This window comes from Dermacentor variabilis, unplaced genomic scaffold (genome assembly GCF_050947875.1).
Source record: "Dermacentor variabilis isolate Ectoservices unplaced genomic scaffold, ASM5094787v1 scaffold_13, whole genome shotgun sequence".
Taxonomy (NCBI): domain Eukaryota; kingdom Metazoa; phylum Arthropoda; class Arachnida; order Ixodida; family Ixodidae; genus Dermacentor; species Dermacentor variabilis.
In genome coordinates this window covers 13854331-13869499 of record NW_027460291.1, presented here as the reverse complement: position 1 = coordinate 13869499, position 15169 = coordinate 13854331, and the positions used below count along the sequence as shown (strand labels likewise).

At 45.3% G+C, this 15169-nt stretch overlaps 1 protein-coding gene across 1 annotated transcript in view; it reads right to left on the bottom strand.

The window, feature by feature from the left end:
- LOC142566795 (protein obstructor-E-like) overlaps positions 1-15169 on the bottom strand; it is a 67301-nt gene that overhangs the window by 15511 nt on the left and 36621 nt on the right. The gene's annotated exons all lie outside the window — the stretch shown is intronic.

Here is a 15169-nt window from a genome sequence, read left to right as displayed (position 1 = left end):
CTGTATGCGTGAAATAGCCTGAATTTCCATGCTTGTCCTGACACTCTGTTAGGTGGTAGAAGTCAGAAATGTGGCACCTGTCCCTGGCAAATCGCGCAAACAAGCAAAGGAATAAAAAATGTTAAGCGCAAAGTTAAAAGACAGGAATAGAGCGGCGTAGACCCGAGAGGAAATGGAGTAAGTGGTAGCTGACCTTAAGAGGAAATATTGGGGCAGTGTAACTCGTAGGGCAGATAATCGGTGGTCCATTAGAAATACAGAGTGTGTTATGCGGGAAAAGAAGCACTGTCGAGGATGGCAGAAAATTAGGCGAGGTGATGAAATGACGAAATTGGGAGGCGCATCTTGAAACCAGCTAGCGCAGGGAAGCGGTAACCGCATATCGACCGGATAGGCCTTCATCTGGCAGTGGACGCAAAACTAGGCTGATGACGTTTGACATCATGCAATTCTTTTCTGGAATTTTCACGCAGAGTTGTTTTGTGGCTGTATTCGCATGTTTATAGAACAGCGTCTGCCACCACTTGGATATCATCAACCTCCCCCCTCCCCCCCCCCCCCCGTTGGCTCACACTACATGTGCAGTGACTACTTTGAACAAAGTGCTTCGCTGGAGCAAGTTCGACGACTTGAACTGATTTCATCCGTAAGCAGCTTCAACATTAAATTGTTGTGCGATTTGGTTTCCACGTGTGTTCTTATGAAGCTGGTAAATTTATAGAAACGTTGGCGCTGATCATTGTGGCCATGCTGACTGATTATCCTTAACTTATTGAGCCGCCACTTGTGCTGTGACAGACACAGTAGTTAGAGTCTCCAGGCCTTCAGGTTCGCAACCTATGATTTGTTACCGGGTTCAGAAAGTGCAGTATACGCGTTGTTGTGCATTTCGCCTTTGTCGTAATGTGGTCGTCGGAATCTTCAAACCAACTCTTGACTTGATGCGAGGCATCATCGTGTTTTATCAGCTGAGGAGAAGCAAGTAAAAGCAATGAACGCTGATACGAGGTCAAAGTATGATAGGCAGCGAAACATGCACGTATGGGTGTTATGAATCTAAGTTTTGTGTAATAACATTTCCAGACGGTAGCCAAGATTTCTTTCTGCATTTGTCTTTCAGGGCTGCTTGAAAAGGTCTACTTGTCCTCGACAGAGAACCTATGCAAAGGGAGCGCGCGTTTGCTGATTGGTTAGCGCTCGATGGCATCGTCGACCTTAGGCGCTACCAGTTATCGAGGGAGCAAACATTGAGCCTATGGACTGCAGCATTAGAACTGCACTGGCCACACTGTTCCTCGAGATCACATGCCATCGCGATGGACCTGCGGGTTCTGCTCGCCTTGCCTTGGGGTCTTATGACATATTTATTCCCACTTTTATTTCTTTTTTCTAATTAGTATCGAAATAAAGGCACTTAGTCGTTTTGTAAATGGTGATGGGGGTGACGTTGCTACAGGTGGGGTTAGCCTGCCAAACCTGGCCGGCAATATATCCGTATAAGCATTTCTTTCTGCACCAATTATGTTACCATCAGTCCCGTCATGACAGGCTTGAGCACTAGCAACCATCTGTACTCCTCGCCCGTTAATTAGCGGGGTCATAATGACCCCAGTGGTAAGCTTCAAATTTCAAGGCGAATTATTTGATGTCAACCCGACAAGCCTGGTGCGTGTGCTGGCCACACTGCCCGTTCACCGAACTGTTCCGGGCCGCTTGAAGAGTGCTGGCGGCCACAAACATAAGCGTAAGCTCGAATCCTCCTCCAGTACACCACATCTTCAGGCTTAAGGTGGCGCCTGACATCGGCAAAAAAAAAAAATTCCAAGAGCCAGTGAGACTTACTAGTCCCAGTGCAACCAAATCAGGAAGGCTCACTAAGCCTAAACAAAAGACATACCCTCACCAGAATAGGAACTGGCCTCCCTGGTGCAGTATTCTGTCACTACCTTCCTCATGATCCCTACAATTAACCTACACCCCACAGTACCTAGCGGATGCGGAGCACCAGACCAAGGCGGCGGTCAGACCTGCGACGCGGCAGAGGGTGCTAAGAATCTCTGGATCCGAATGCTCTGCCACTGGAAACTGAACCTAGCAAAGTTCAACACACGAGCCCTCTCTAGTGAAGCTAGCTTCGCAAGACTCCTTGACGAACTATGAGGCATTACGTGGGATATTATTGGCCTCAGTAAGATTAAAGTAACTGGTGAGGCTTATACAGTGCTTACTAGCGGCCACGTCCTCTGCTACAGAGGACCTCCAGATAAGAGACAATACGGGGTAAGAGCTGTAGTCCATAAGGATATAGCGGGCGACATTAATGAACTCTACAGCATTCATGAGAGGGCAGCAGTAGTCGTAATAAAACTGAATAGGGGGTATGGAATAAAGGTAGTACAAGCCTACGCTCCAACCACCTGGCACGATAATGAAGAAATAGAACAGTTTTATGGAGATGTTGAATTAGCAATGAGAAAAGTGCAAACTCAATATACTTTAGTCATGGGCGACTTCCATGCAAAAGTGCAGAAAAAGTAGGCTGGTGAACAAGCAATTGGAAACTACGGCATAGATTCGACAACACTAGAGGATAGATGTTGGTAGAATTCGCAGAAAGGAGCAAGCTCCGTGTAATGAATACCTTCTTCAGAAAGCATAGCAACAAGAAGTGGGCCTGGCAAAGCCCTGATGGAGAAACAAGAAATGAAATCGCTCTCATACATTCTGCTATATCCCAGCAGAGTGCAGTGATCATAGGTTAGTGAGGTCTAGGATTTCCCTCAATTTGAAGGAAGAAAGAGTATTATTAGTCAAGAAGAAACAGGCCAACCTAGACTGAGTAAGGTCAAAAGCAGACGCATTCAGGATGGCGCTTGCAAACAAATATGCAGCTTTAGAACAGAGAGATGAAGATGGCATAGAGGTAATGAATGAAACCGTAACTAGGCTGATTGCTGAAGCAGCATTTAAAGGGGGAGGTGAGGCACGGCAACTAATAGGTAAGCTCTCCCAAATAACAAACGACCTAATACAGAAACGACAAAGAATGAAAGTGTCCAAATCAAGAGATCAGATAGAATTTGCGGAACTGTAAAAACTGATCAACAAGATGAATGTAAGATATATTCGAAATTATAACGTGAGAAAGACTGAGGAAGTAGTAGAAAATGGACGCAGCAGGAAATCAGTAGGAAGAAAACTTGGCATAGGACAAGTGGAGATATGTGCGTAAAGATAAACAGGCTAATATCATCAGTAATTTCGACGATATAGCAAAATCAGCGGAAAATTTCTATATATACCTGCACAGCACCCAGAGCAGCCATGCTAACTTCATTTTGAGAAGTAATGAACAGGATACAGATGCCCCTTCTATAACTAGCGAAGCAGTTAGAAGGGACTTGCAAGACATGACCCGTGGAAAACAGGCAGGAGAAGATGGAATAACAGTCTATTTATTCGAAGATGGAGTAGTTATGCTCGAAAGCTTGCAGCCCTTTATACGCAATGCCCCACGACTTAAAGTGTGCCAGAGAACTGGAAGAATGCCAACATTATACTAAGCCACAACAAGAGAGACGGGAAAGAAGCAAAAATTATAGGCCCATTAGCTTACTTTCAATATTGTATAAAAGATTCATCAAGATAGTTTCCAACAGAATTAAGGCAACAGTTGACTTCAGTAAACCAAGAGAAGAGGCTGGCTTGAGGAAGGGATATTCTACAATGTCTCACATCCATGCCAACAATCAAGTATTCGAGAAATCTACTGAGTACAATCAACCTCACTATATGGCTTTCATTGATTATGAAAAGGCATTTCAGTCATTATAAATACCAGCAGTCATAGAGGCATTACGTAATCAAGCAGTGCAGGACATACGGAAATATCATGGAAAATATATACAAAGATTTCACAGCTACCTTGGTTCTCCACAAGAAAAGTAGAAAGTTACCTATAAAGAACGGGGTCAGGCAAGGAAACACGATCTCTCAAATGGTATTTACTGCATGCTTGGAAGAAGTATTGAAGGTACTAAAGAGGAAAGGCATAGCAGTGAGGATCAATGTAAGAGTGGTGTTAAAGGTTAATATGCAGAAGACAAAGATCATCTTCATTATCCTGGCAACGTAACAAGTGTTCAGGATGGACAGTCAGCCTCTAGAGTCTGTAAAGGAGTACGGTTATCAAAGTCACTTACTGACAGGGGACCCTGATCCCACGAAGGAAATTTACAGAATAAAAATGGGTTGGAGTGCATACGGCAGGCGTTGCCAAATCTTGATGGGGAGCTTACCACCTTCATTGAAAAGAAAGGTGTACAATCACTGCATTCTACCGGTGCTAACATATGGGGCGGAAACCTGGAGCCTGACAAAGAAGCTCGAAAATAAGTTAAGGACCACGCAAAGAACGATGGAACGAAAAATATTAGGCGTCACGTTAAGAGACAGGAAGAGAGCGGTGCGGATCAGAGAGCCAACAGGTATAGCCGGTATTCTAATTGGCATTAAGAAAAAAATTGGAGCTGGGCAGGCCATGGAATGCGTAGGACATATAACGAGTGGACACTTAGAGTGACAGAATGGGTGCCAAGGAAAGGAAAGCGCAGTCGAGGACAGCGAAAAACAGGGTGGGGTGATGAAATTAGAAAATTTTAAGGCGCAAGTTGGAATCAGTTGGTGCAGGGTAATTCGAGATTGCATGGAGGGGCTCTCATCCTGCAGTGGGCATAAAGAGAGGCTGATGATGATGGTGTTTTCTTTACCAATAAATAAATGTACCCGAGCAAACACTGCTAATATGAGAGCGCAATGTATTGGTGAACTGGATTTTGGTTTTCCAAGAATCAATGAAATTTCTCTGTTACAAAAACGGAATTTAGTAAGGCAGGTTTATTGTGTGCCCTTCAGTTCAGGCGCTAACAGGCAGCCAAAATGAATGTATATCTATCAAGGCTTCGCTCACAGCGGGACCTTATATATAAGTTCACCACGTTAATGACCGTTAAATAAATGTCGTCAAATTATACGAAAACAATCTACGCATATGGCTGTGGCGAAGTTTTCAGCAATATTATTGCGTAAAAGAATGAGCATGCCAAATATTAAGCAGTCTAATGAACCTCAGGTGTGAGAAGCTGAAAATACTGCGGTTGGGTTGAATGTGCTACTCAGGATTTTTTGGAAACGTAAGCGCTTTATGCATCGTTCCGTCTAGTGTTGCTACCTGTTCATTTAGCCTTACCCCGCATTGCCACTCTCGCTCAACCCGGTGAAAGTGATCCTTGGCTGTGTGTATATATATATATATATATATATATATATATATATATATATATATATATATATATATATATATATATATATATATATATATATATATTTGTGTGTGTGTGTGTGTGTGTAATTCCTTATGGTCAAGCAGCGTACCGCTTGTCTGGCAGCTGGTTTGGCGGAAATGCCAGCTGTTGCATTGCCCATTCATGCAGCAACCACGGGCGGCAGCAGTGGAAAAGCTTACACCCCCTCCCGACCAGACAGGTCAGTTCCGCAAGAAAACAGTCCCCGTGAGAGGCGGACAGTTGTCACAGCACCGATGGTCACGCGCTCCATGCACGTCAAGGAAGGCCTTGCTTTCAAAGAGCTCGCTGTCATGGGCGCAGGAGCCCCTTTCCGGGAGCAGCTCTGCCCTGTGCGCCACGCCGGATTGTTCTTCGCAGCGGCCATGTAGGAATTGTGTGGTGTATGACGAGTCTCCTTTTGCGGTGTCTGATTGCAATACTTTCGCTCCCGCTGCAGCATGCGTTAACGCACGCCAGACGTGTGCCGCGCGTTGCACTAAATATTAGTGCGAGAGCATTATATGCCCCATTACACAAAAATCCGGCGGCGGCGGCGCCGTGCGGAACGATTGTAGCAAAATTGGCGATGGCGAAATCATTTTTGAGTCGTCGAAAATGCTCGCAATCCAGTGAAATTTCTCACGGAGGTTCCTGTAAACAATGTAAATTAGTTTCTTTGAAAACAGAGGTTGGTACGTTTTGGTGTGGGTGGGAGTCGAACGCAGGCGTTCGGAGTGGGAGACGAGTGGCCTATTTCACTAAAATCATGCTTTCGCGTTCCCACACGTATGCAGTCTTAAATGTCACTGCGGATTTTGCATCTATGGTATTGCAGCTTTCTTTAGTGTTAATAACCGAACCTAGTTCCTTTTTGGTTCTTGCACCTTTCTTATTACTTTTTGTTGCTTCTTCTTTCAATATCGCACTACCACTTCCATTGCAGCACTCGCTACTTGCGCAGTCGGCTGTCACTTTTTTGCTTTCCAACACACACCCGGTTTTTCTTCTCACTGCCATGCCAGCGTTATGGCGATACCTGCTGCACAAAGCTGCCATGGAATGACCGGCAGTAAACACTTACAGATAAGCTTACAATACTGTAGGCATCGACTCGTAATGAGCCACTGTTATACAAAAGAAAGATTCTGAACAAAAGAATAGTCCCGATTGTGGGCGATTAGACACGTTTCCATGATTGTTACACGGCCACTTGATCATCCCGTTAGATCACCAACAAACTACGATGAAGCGGCTCGGATGCACTTCGCCGTATTTTCCCCCGTCGAACGTATTTGTCACTTAATGGAATTCACTTTTATGTAAGATTATTCGCAGGAAAGTTTCGCAGGCACTGATGGTACAAAGGGAGCATAACTTACTGCACTTCGGAAATCTTTAGTACAGCCAAAGCACCGCTCCTTTTTTTCCTTATTTGTTTTCCAAAATTTTTATTTGCGTCACTAACCTCAGTATCCCTGGATTTTTATACTGCAAGAGCACATAAACGCATAGAAGGCACAATTGTCGACACGGTGGTGTGGTAACCTGCATACAACTTCCAGTGTCACAAGACGAAAAACAGCTTCGCCTGATTGCTGCTATCTCGGGAATAATTACGAGGTGTACAGCAAGCGACCGGCGCGACAAGTTTGCGGTTGTTCGTAGTGCCCACTACCGTCGTCAAATGTATCGGCACAGGGTGACGCTTGAGGCTTTCTTTTGCAGTCTCTGAAAAGCGTTTGCACTTGGCTCAGCTTTCCCCGCAAATGTTTTCCAAGAATATGCGGCTCGGTGTGTGTTTCAGATGCCAAGTGCATAAACAGGTGTTTACAGGCGCAAATTGTGTCGCAGTGCCATGTTTGCTGGTTTCTTTGCAGAAGTGTGAAATAGCGCCGGATTTGCCTCTGCATAAAGCGCGATGCAAATGTGGAGTGTGCCCAGAAGTGCGCCCGACATGGGCAACACAGGTGCCTGGTGAACGCACAAGCTACTCGGGGACAGGAAGAACACTCCATTCTCGATTAATGCGGCGGTCTTGTAAGACGGCATCCTCAGGAAAGCGCGCCAGCGATGCAGTTTCCCCTCCGGCACGTGTGGACGCTTCTTCCGCCTCGAGTGCAGGCGCGCGTCGGCTCGTGCTCAGCTGTCCTGAATAATTCATCGCCCAGGGTAGGAGACCGAAAATGTCGGCCACCGGTCTCTCGCGCACGAGACTCGCGGTGTGACCCGCAGCCGGCGGTGCCGGCACGACCGTGTCGCGCGCGCCCCGTCCAACGTCACCGACGTCGCTGACGACCGGTCTTCCGCGTCGAGCTACCGCCGGTAACTCACCACCCTCTCCCGCTACGTCGCTTAGCTTTGGCATCCGGGAGAGGGCACGAGAAGCGAGGGACGAGAGAAAGAAAAACACGAAAAGTGGTGCGGTGCTGACGCTGAGATACGCGTGGCCTGCTTGTTGGCTCCGATCGGGAAGCCGCATTTTGCGCGGTCCTCGTGTTGTTCGACGCGAGAACAAGTGACGCCGCTGCTGTACCGGAATTCCTGGCAAGTGATTCGGCTCAGCACCACTTTCGCCCGAATTCCGGTGTGAGAGCAATCCGGGACACTGTTGGTAGGGGGCGCCACAGAGTGTGTGCGCCACATACCGCTGCGAGCGTTTTCTGCGACGAGTGTTTCTGGATGGCTTTCGAGAAGAGGTCATTAGTGTAAGCCCACTTCACGTTTGCTGCTGCACCGACTCGCACTTGGCACGGAAGCACGTTTTTTCTGCTTCTGGTTCATTTGCTTCTTGCCTCGAGAACGCGCACATCAAACGCGATAATTTGGTGACGAGAATGTTCCAAGAATTAACTTGCATTGATTTGAAACAATGCTGCAATTTGACACATTTAGACAACTTGCGTCTGCTTTCGCAAACAAGAAAATACAACAGATTGTTGCACACAAGGGGCCCTATAACGTAAAACTATTCCAATCTGTTGCTATTCCAATCTCCTGACGTCAAATTTGCGTAACCGCCAACGCAAGCCCCGGGCGGTCACCCGCAAGGTTGTCCGAACAGACCAATCAAACGCTCTCCTCGTTCATTGGCATCGCTTTGGTTTGCTTGAAAAAACGAATAATATTGTCTACACTGAGTGGCTTGTCTTGTCCAATTGGCTGACAGGAGGCGAGGATCACGCTGAAGTGTAGAGGGATTCGATAACGCCGAGCCACTGCAATGAATGTCCACAACCGGGTGAAGAAGGTGTTCCGGCGTCTGCGATTGGTCCGCGTTCCCTTACGTAGCTTGCGGTGGCTGGGCGAAAATCGCGGCTGCATGCAACGGAAGCTTAAGAATAACGCTAAAACGGATCCTCAGTAATGAAGAGCTGGCAAAATAAAGTCGTAAACGTGCCAAAAGTTCTCGAAAATGTTACACGGCCACGCAAGAAGCTTCATTATACGCAAATAAACCCATGCCCTCCGGCAGGTGCGAGTAGCCAGCGCCTGAGTGATCGGCGGCAGCCATCTTTTATTCCTTTCGGAACGGGGCAGCCTGCGGCTATTCAGAAGAAAATTCAATTTTGTTCGGCAGATTAATGCATCTTTAATGCGCAAACGTCTCTTTGGCGCGGGGAGTTCTTGCGGTTTTGTGACTTCGCGTCACAGGCAGGTGAAGTGGGTGCAGCCAGAAAACTTTTGACCAATAGCCAGGGGGCTAATGACGAATAGGCGTCGTATCAGAAATAACTTTTTTTTTCGTATTTGGTCAAATCATGCATAATCAGCGTGTACGCACGTCACATCAGATGGGGAGCTATCGCGGTTTACGTGACATGGCGTGACAGACAGGTCAAGTGGGGGTGGTCCAAAAATGATTTTGACCAATCGCGGAGGGCTGATTGCAAAATTGGGATAAAACAGTTTGGAACAGTTTTACGTTATAGCGCCCAAGGTATACATCTCTGCGCACTATAAGGGAAAGAGAGAGAGAGAGAGAGAGGAAAGGCAAGGAGGTTAACCAGAGAAAAAGATCCGGTTGGCTACCCTACACTGGGGAGAGAGGGGAGGGGGAGGTAAAGTGGTAACAAAGTAGAGATAAGGAAAGGAAGGAGCGTAGACACACAATCACAATCGGTCACTGGCACCGAATACTGTCATCGCACAGCACAGTGACACTTGCCGCACTATCAAAATCTGTTCAGGCTACAGCCGCCTGTCCAATTCTGTCGCCCTCAAAAACCGCAACAGTGCCCTCGTCGCCCTCTGCTGCGATGGCTTGTGATGGCGGTATTTTAAAATAAGTTCCTCTGTGAGAGGTCTTTGGTCAAAGCGCGCTATCGCGGTGACTATAAGGGAAAGTGTTTGGATGGATCCATAGTGTGACAGTTCTAGTCAACTCGAACCACATGCCTTCGTCGGCGTGGGGTTGACTAATTCTCACCTATGAGCCCACAGTGTCAGTGGCAGCTGCTATGTGGAGAGGCCACCTATACACCTGACGAAAAAACTCATCCAGATGGATAGAAAAGCACAAGACAAATGCAGCATTTTAGACTTTGTTTTCAGGATGATATAGGAGACTGTCGATCAGGGTATTCTGGAGACCCAACATGGCTCTGTGCGGCCGTGATGAATCAGATGCAACCGTAACATAAGCTGAAGCTCAAGTTTCTCTGTTGTGCTCACACTTACGACGGCATCACCGCCGTTTATTTGATCCAACGTACACACGGAAAAGGGCACTTTGTGGACATATATTCATGAACAACAAGCGCCGCTTCGGAGAAACCGCGAGAAAAACCATGTTCGTAAAAGAAAGAGCAGATTGGACGTACTTTGTGTATATAACAGATTTTAAATGAATAAATCTCACAAAAAAGAAAAGTACAACGCTTGGCTTATAGTGACAACAATCAAGATGGTAAATGAAGTCATTTCCATCGTACTCCCGCCAATCTAACCGGTGTATGATTCTGCCAGTGAGAGAGCTTCATTGCGCGAAAAGGTACTCAAAAAATCACCCGAGTTGGTAAGAGAAACTACATAAAAAAAGTTAGGCAGCATGTAACACTCAGGTAACACGTGAAGGCGAAAGCCTGCTGCACTCTTCATAATGCATTAAGTCATACGGTCGGAGCGGTCAGACTTCATGCAATACGTAAGGAGCCTCAGCGTGATCTAAACGTTTGACAAGCCGCTGTCTGCGAGCTTCGGCACCCTATCTACGTTGCCGTCTCGCATCGACGCGTTGTTGCTTTCGCAGTTGGGCTTCTTCGGCTCGTTTTCGACGCCTAGCGGCTGCTTCGCGCGCTCGTATAGTGGGGCATGCTCGCGCCGACGACGTTTCTCTTATGCCCCAACCACTGGCACGCGTCGGCAAGCTTCCGCGCGCCAACAAGCGAACGCTTCGTTTCGCGTTGGTAGAAGGAAGAGGGCACGCAACCACTGGACAGAAGCTCTGACGCTCGCCGAAGCTCGCTCCACAGCTGCGGCGCACTGTTCCTGGACTATTTTGTCTTCATCCGTCAAAGCCCGGCGTAAAACAGCCTGCTGTAAACTAAGCTTGAAACAATAAGTTAGTGATCTGTATGAGCTTTTCAGATATAAAAAAAAACACGTTTGAATAATGAATATACGCCTGCCGTAAGAGTTTGTTTTTATTTTTGAAGTAACAATAGTGCACAAAATATCGACATCAGTGCTCGCGCATCGTCTGCCTGCAAAATCGCTTTGCAAACACCTGCACTACGATGCCATATATCAAAAACGGTTGTACCTTTTCATTTTTCGGTAGCTCAGTGCACAGCCAAGTATGTAATAATTAGGCGTGCAAAGTATCACTGAAAAAGTCTGTGTTGGAAATATCGTCTTGTAGTAGTGACGATAAATAAATAGTCCAGACTCAATCGCAAAGATAGCGGTGAGCAATGCCGGCAATCGTCGAAAATCTCATCTGCGGGTCAAGCGCGTCGGTTTGCATACATCACTCGCCGAAAGTTACAGCCTATTCGCTGGTGCCCGCGCGCCTTCCAGAAACTACTACACAATTCCTGTCGCGTATGCAATCAGATTAACAGGGTTCGTCGACCACAGATCGATAACATTCGCGAAACTTCCGATACGTTCAGGCGCATCCTGCAGCTAGCGATAACGTTTAAAAATTTTTTAGCCGGTGACATACGGTAACCAGATACAGATAAAACATCCGTGTCAATACAATTATGCTTGTTGGTGCATGAAAGAAACGTGAAAAATGGGTTCTGAGAAAATCAGCAAAAAAGGAATTGAAACACCTGTAGCACTCACCAAAAAAATCTAGAATGGCTAAATTTATGTATCTGTAGCTTGTCTCCCCCCGATTCTTGATTCTGTCAAATCTAGCCCATGGAGCACCTTTAATGTTCTAGGTTGTTTTGGTGCATCAACACCCCACCCGGAGGCCTTCAGATTGAGTGTATTGCTACAAAACATTTTCACAGTGTAAGGGCCATGTTCTATTGTAATTGGTTTCGACATGTCAAGTTTGTCTTTCTTTACATTAATGAAATGACATACCATCAGATAATACAAGCTTGAGAATTGGAGGGTTTTAATAGGGGCCCTTCTTTGCCCTTTGCCAAGTCGTGCTATTGAAGCTCTTATTCGAATGTAGGGGAGCAGCTCGTTTGCATAGTATAAGAAAAATATAAATAGGTTATTTCCACAATTTATACACTTCTTCAGCACAAGAAAAAATTGCAGTTTATTGTTTTCAGCCTGCTATCATGCTTTGACTGAAAGATATATTCAATTTGTTCTGCGAGGCACGCAATAATTGCTGTTGCATATTATTTTATTGCACACCACTGGATACAGTATCCAGCCATTATTAAAACTCAGAAGAAATTAATAACATAATGCATAGGATCAGGCACATAGCATATTATTATTGCACTTTTTTAATTCATGCCCTTTATTAATTGCACAAAAGCTACTGCACTGAAATAGTATACTAGTACATACTTAAAAACCACGATTTTATACTGCGATAATATACAAGCATTCAAATGTTTATTGTAGTGCCCAGAAACAGCTAGAGAGCCTTTGTACTGGTGCACTTAATGAGCACTATGCGAGACAAAATGTACAGAAAACATGAATGTAGTAGAAAAAATGCAAGATAGAGAAGCAAATAAGGAAAAAAGGAAACGAGTAAAAGTAAAAGGGAGTTAATCCTACGTTATTATCTACAGATGCACAAAACACAGGAAATGAACTCTAAAGTATGTTTTGGAGTCGAGTCTTATGCAGCACAATTTTGCAACAAGGCCAGGTAACGAATGTGGAATGCTACCTGGTATAGTGTTGCGGCACGAACAAATGCATATGATCAAGACGCTTTAGGGAACGTACAATGTCATGGACCACCTTATACAGGAACAAAAGGTGTGAATAATTAAGTCTGGAATCTAGAGGTGCGAGTTGAAGTACATTTGAGAAGGCTCAACTGTAGTCGCCAGAATGGCAAAAGTGGTGCTTTAAGATAGATATAAATTTATTATGGATGCGTTCAATGAAGTCAGAATTAGATTTGATGGTTGCACCCCCTCCTACAGAGGCATACTCTAGTAGTTGGTTGCACACAGTAGAATTTCAGAAACACAATAGGTGAGTGAAAATCATGCAATATACAGCATGCAATTCCAAGAACGTGACGGGCATGGTGTGTAATTATCTATGTGAAGAGAAGCTTAGCATTTTGTCGAAGTACACACCAAGATCTATCATTTCATCGACCATGAGGAGTGGAGCATCACGTACGGTGTATCAAAATTTCACATGGCGCGTTTTTTGCATATAACTTAATGCCATAGTATTGGAAGCATTGAAGAGTACTTATTGTTTCTGTACCAGTTTGAGAGAGAAAAAATGTCTTTTTGGAAGTCGATGCAGTCGTCAACCATGTTGACAGTCTAAAATAGCTTTAAGTTGTCGGCACACAAAGTCATGCTGTTCATTTATTAAAATGCTCTTAGTACGAACAGAAAGCAAGCAATCCAATATGGATTCAAACACTTTTGACGCACTGCAGAGGACAGATATAGGTCGGCAGCTAGTAACTCCACATCTAACATCTGATTTGTGCATGGGCAATGTCCAGGCTACTTTCCGAGTGCTAGAAGAGGTACTAGACTTTAAGGAGCTATTGAAGATGTTTGTGAGAACAGGGAACAAGTATGCTTCCATACGTCTTAAGTTCCGCGGAAGAAATACCATCAACACCACAAGAAAGAGAAGGTTTAAGGCACTTCATACACTTGAAAACAAGGTTTTCATTGACTGATAGCGTACACACTGTGCCAGACTGAGAAGGAAGGTTACTTGAAGCATATTTCACACCATATAGCAAACAGAAAAGTTCTGCAAAGGCATCAGCAGTGTTCGAGACAGCACCACTATTTTCATGAAGAAGACGTACATCTTTCGCACTCTTTTTAGAAGAGTGAGAGCGCACAAAGCTCCTGAGATATTTTGAATTATGTGCCAGGCTGGCTTCAACCCAATCAGTGTGGTCACAGTAATAATAATAATAATAATAATAGTAATAATAATAATATTCTTAGTGGAAACTTAGAACTCTGGACTAAAAGAAAGTCTGATGCCTGTATGTTAGAGTGTCTGGTAATCAGCCATCTAGAGCAGGAATTAGCAGGATGCAGATGACACCTCCTTCCCTCCACGTGCACACACACACACAGACACACACACTTGCTCAATAACAGCACGGCTCACACGCACACATTCGACGGGTGCACAACACACAGGAGTGCCAATTCAGTCTGGTTCCAAGGCAGAATCCAAATGGCCAAGGGGGGTGAAGAGAAAGCTCTGTATGCCAGATATAATCATGGAGTTGTGGTGTCGGTCCACAGAGGCGCGATGAGGGCTCGGGCTGTGCTGACCACGTGTTCAGACGAACTGAAGAAAGATTAGCGCTGTTCAGAGAACCGTCAAACACCTTGAAGTATAGACTAGTGCAATGTTGCGCTGGTATTGCTGGGTATGCTACTTGTGAGGTTTGAGGCAATCCTCGTAGGCTGGCATGAGCTTGCGACAACCGCAAAGACGAGAGTAGAGGGTGCGTGCTGTCCGGCGCTGAGCAAGCTTAAGTTTGTTTGCGTCGCGAGTTTGGTACGGGAACTATACTGATGAGCAGTACTCAAGTCGTACCAGAATGATAGAAGCGTAGAGTGCTCGAAAAACCTTACGTCATCAGGGTAGGCAGACACGGGACACAAACCCAAGAATTGGCCGATGCTTAGATACAGTGCTGGTGACATATGCGGAAAAGTTGAGAGAAGAGCTAAATGTTACACCCAGAACGGGAAGGGCCCGAACAGTCTTTGTAGAGGTGCCTCTAAGAAAGTAGGTTGGACCTGCAGCAGTTTTGTTGTGGCTGATATGCATGGCAGCGCTTTTTGCAGTGCTATTACAAAGTTTGTTATTGTAGGCCCAGTCTTTCACCTTTACGGAATATGTTTATTACAAGCAGATATGCTGTGCATCGGCATATTCTTGTTGTGGAAGTGTTAACTTGTTAATGAAACACCTTCTGCGCAGATACATTAGTAACTTGGTTTTGAGTAGATCTTTGTCCTGACGACAATTTATAGTATCGCAGCAAGAAACATTTTACTAGAAGCTGAAGGGATTCCAGCAGTTTAAGCATACCGACTTCACTCACACAATGCACTCACACCATCTACACTTTCCATAAACAAAAAGTGAGATAAAAAATCAATTACAGTTTCATTGACTCCGTACTTGCTGCTTCTGAAGCAGGCATCGAAGCAATCATG